The sequence below is a fragment of the Teleopsis dalmanni genome, chromosome 2 (genome assembly GCF_002237135.1).
Source record: "Teleopsis dalmanni isolate 2A chromosome 2, ASM223713v2, whole genome shotgun sequence".
Classification (NCBI taxonomy): Eukaryota; Metazoa; Arthropoda; class Insecta; order Diptera; family Diopsidae; genus Teleopsis; species Teleopsis dalmanni.
In genome coordinates this window covers 48110884-48115558 of record NC_051847.1, presented here as the reverse complement: position 1 = coordinate 48115558, position 4675 = coordinate 48110884, and the positions used below count along the sequence as shown (strand labels likewise).

Below are 4675 nucleotides of genomic sequence, written 5' to 3'. Positions count from 1 at the left end.
CCAGCGTTGCAGAGCACAGATTAGTTTTAGAATTTATTTTGTAGGAAAATTAAATTTTCATAGAAATTTCATGCTCTAACCCCGAGCAACAACTGTTGTAGATTTGTTGCATCTGTTACTTGTTCCATAAACTTGCACAGGCAGAAGCGATTGTTGGTTGTCCATGTAATATCCTTTATCGACTAAACATGACCTGCTGCACAAGATAAGCAGGCGGCCAATTAGTGAAATCCCAACATTTGTCGCACAACAAATTTGCGCACACACATGTTGCTCAAGGAAAATTGCATGTCGGCACAAGTTCTACCATAAAATACGTTTATTTAATTAATACTAAAGCTGATACGAAATTGCTTAATATGGAAAATTATATAGAATTTCAAGATTTAATTAAAAACGAAACATTAAGAAAATATTCGTTCTACTTTTAGACTTTGAAACGTTTAAGAAAATATAGTTGCACATAAAATCATTCTTTAACGTTTAAAATATGTAATAAGTTAGAAAAATATATCCGTACTGTACCTAGAATTTATGTTACTGTTTTGATATATTGCAATTTGTTATTATTTCTGCTCATATGATTTTAAAGGCCGATTAGAATTTTACAACATATTTCCAGTGAACATTCACAATAGACTAAAGACGCTTTCGCTTGACATACACATACTTCTCCACTCTGACGGGCCTGGGTAGTCCCAAGCGAAACGCGTTAGTGCGAACTTATAGAGAAGTGGTCAAATGACTTTTAAATACCTATTGATATTAAAGCCTCTCGCTAAAAAAACGTAGAAGTACGGAGACTTATATAAGCCGTAATTTTTTCTTTCAGAGTTGTAAAAAAACAGTATTAAGTCTGGTTGAAACAAGTTGGCATCACTTTTAAAATATGTTAAATGCTTTTTTTTAACAAATGTTCTTTTTTGTGTTGTGTACAATATGATATATAAAAATTGTACACTAAAAATTAATTCATTTCAATAAAAGAAAAAAAATGAATATTGGAAAGGCAATGGCAAGCATTTTTATATTATACATATATTTAAATTAATTGATTTATTTATTTATTAGTAAATGAAATGCTCATATGATTTAAACGGATAACTGGAATATTTCCAGTGAACAATCACAATAGAAAAATTTTTTAATTTAAAACCTAACTCTGAAGATTTTAAGAGCATTGTTGTTGGTTTGCATGTTTTCTTTCGAAGGTTGCGAGTATTTTTTTGCTACTCTGAAAGAAAAAATTACGGCTATTGTATATAATGAAGTATGTCTAATACATATGATAAAACATAGTAAGCCGGTAAAATTCAAATATTCTTACAATATAAAATAATTTACTTATAAAAATTATACGATTTTATTTGAAATTAAGATCCGGAATATTGTTTAAGTTTTTCCAAAATTCAATCATGTATCGTGGTTACGTTGATTTTAATTCAGACGAACTCCGTGAGGCGGCTAGTAAGAATGTCCGCCAAAATGTTATGGTGTTTTCGGGAATGATAGCCGCAATACGTATCGGTATGTCAAACTTAATCATTTTTTTTAATAATATTAACATTGCTAAATAAATAATTTATATATATTTACTTAGTTCCTTTCTTCCTACGCAAACTTGGTTATTTGTAAAATGTAGGTTAAAAATCGGCAGTCACAATTAAAAATCTCTAAATTCTATACGATGTACAAAGTAAGTTAAAAAGTTCGGCTTAATTTTTTGTATTTCTAGTTCCATATAAGTTTGGTTCTAGTTTTTTCATTAATATTCTAGATTTGATGATGATTTTCATCAGATGGTGAGGGACTAGAAGAAGCCCTAAGAAAAATTGGTTTTTGAAAGTCTAAAGGTTAACCTATACTTTTTCTTATATATTGCAGCTCTACTCTTAAAATATGGTATTTTACTAATAATCAGTAACTATGAATAATTAATCATTTATCTAAGATTTTTAGATGAAACTCAAGAATTCATTTTATTTTGTACTGTGGTGAGTATTGCGTCTTGTCTTTAAAGAATTAAGACTTAATTTTTTTGTTTATAATTTTATTTTTACTGACGTTTAATTTTTGTTTTAATAGGTTTGAGGTATATTGATATTATTTAATAATGTTATGAAAAAAATTAGTTTATTTTCCAACATAGGATATTTCTAGCATGTCCCATATACTATAACATTTATTTCAAACGAAAGTTGTTATCAGCTATCTTAAAACGTTGATTTAAGTTTTTTAATGTAAGTCTTTCCTTTCTAATTGAGTTTTGATACTAAATTTTAAAAGTAGATATATTGTAAAATTGAGTCTTTTAAATTTAAAAGACAATAACTAAGCATAAAAAAAGATCCCAGAAGCAGCAGTGTTCATATCACTCAAGCGCTATTTCCAAAAAGAAGTATACTGGATCTCTCAACGCACTATTACCACAAAGGTTCTAAGGGAAATCTATAATTTTCCAAATAGAGTACATTAAAACAAGCTGTCTATTTGGTCTTTTTAATATACTTTTTTATTAACATGAATAACTATAATCTATAACTATAGCAACCTATCAGAATTTTTTTTTGATAATTATTATTTCGACAAAATACAAACAGATATGAGTAGTTCCAAGATCTTAACTATACATTATACCATGTACTTATATTAATTATAAACATGTACACATATAATAGTGTTCATTAATTTTAAAATTAATTTTTATTTCAGCACATTCTTTATATCTACTTTGAGTTGCCCTAAATTCTTGTGCCTGATTTAACATATATATTTTGGACACTAATGGGAACATCGAAGGACCTAACAAAAATTGTGACGTATGTCGATATTTTTGCTCTACATGCTGATTTTGGAAAAACATTCCAGCTTTTTTAATCTTTCGGAATAGACTTTTAACCATTAAATTATAAAACAAAATTGTTATAAAATATATCTTTTAACCAAGCCTTTTTTAGTAATAGTAAATAAATTCAAGACTTCAAATGAAATTTATTACAAAGTAGTATATAAAGAATCAATGCTATAGTCACTATAGTCCATTTTAATTGACTACAGTGAGTTATAGGAATTATTCGGTTCACTGATTATATACTATTGCTTTGGGTCAGTAGCGAGCTTATTCTACACTCAGTAGTTTAAGCAGAATTTACTAAGCCACCGTGGTTTCCTTTCCGGTTTAGTCTAATTAGTCAGATATAGTGGTTCAAAGCTGGTTGGATTTAAAAGATACGACCTGTCATAGTCCTATTAAGATATACAATAGATAGTTAGTGCAAACTTTTTGGTGAATTTATGAAAATAGAATACCCACACAGAATGTTATGATCATAAACACTTAACAGTAGTTCAGTATGATATTTTCTATAGTAGCGTTTAATGACCGTAAAGTATGGTGACCGACTATATAGAGGCAATTTTTTATAGTTTAGTCTACTTTATAGCATGTATCTACTGCTTACTTAGTAAGTGTAACTTACATATTTAATTTTTTGTGTAATATATTTGTAAGTGAAGTATATTTAAACAAACAGAAGCTCTCTTAGAACTTTCAGAGAACTTTCTATCACATAAAAACTCTTTCATATGCAATAAGTAACTTATGTCAATGGAAACGACAAAATCTTAAGGTTACTACAGTAGCGTACTAAGTAAGCAGTGGAAACACGGTATTAAAGATTAATTTCACAATCACAATTTTGTCTTACTTATAATAGTTCCAAAATAAGGAAAAAAATTAATAAACCATGTGACGTAAGATCTATTTGACAGGTCTGAAAAATATATGATATAGAAGTATTAAATGGATTGAACTCTGCTATGATATCCCTTCAGTAGTGTGATTTAAAAAGATTCATCGATTTAAGCCATTTATTTACTTAAGTTGGATTTGCTGACTAAATAAAGATTATTTATGTGGTGTTGATATGGTTGTAATATGGTCACTATATGGTGACTGCGATGATTATATGGTAATTTTGTGGTGATTATAAGGTACTTACATGATGTATATATAGTGGCTACATGATTCTTATATGATTGCCATATTGTGACTGTTTAGTATTATGTTAAATATATGTAGTCGATATGGTTACTATGAGGAAACTACATACATATACTATATGTTTATAATAACAATATTAAGATCATACGGTGGGAATATGAACCATATGCTACTTATATAGTAGCAATAAGATGACCATTTGGTAGTTATATGGTGACTATATGGTGACTGTATGGTGTTGAGATGGTGACTTTATGGTGTCGATATGGTGACTGTATAGTGTTGACATGGTGACTTTATGACGCCGATATAGTGATCTGCATGATAATTTTATGCTGATTATATGAATATTATATGGTTACAATATACTGACCGTATGGTGATTTTATGGTGGCAATTAGGTGACTGTATGGTATTTATATGGTAGCTCATACAAAATAACTGATGATATTACTTATGCTTCGAAATATAAATGTATTGTACTCTTCCGTGACATAAAATATATATAAATATGACGAAAAGGAACTACCACAGATAAGTTAAACAATATTAACTTTAATATAACTATCAACAAGTAACAAGTTAACTTATTATGTTCTGTTTCCCGCAACATAATAAATATGTAACTATGTAAATGCGTTATATTTCAGTTATTTACTAAAGCAAATGACT

At 28.4% G+C, this 4675-nt stretch overlaps 1 long non-coding RNA gene across 2 annotated transcripts; it reads left to right on the top strand.

Annotated features, from left to right (window-relative positions):
* The first annotated feature begins 1372 nt into the window (after nt 1–1372).
* Nucleotides 1373–2969, top strand: LOC119675702. 2 transcript variants are annotated; one of them, XR_005252226.1, is made up of 5 exons: nt 1373–1527; nt 1601–1696; nt 1778–1902; nt 1952–1994; nt 2713–2969. It is a non-coding gene; the product is annotated as an uncharacterized LOC119675702 (long non-coding RNA). The 2 variants fall into 2 exon arrangements; XR_005252225.1 differs by having other exon boundaries at nt 1960–1994; nt 2713–2968.
* Nucleotides 2970–4675: the final 1706 nt, after the last annotated feature.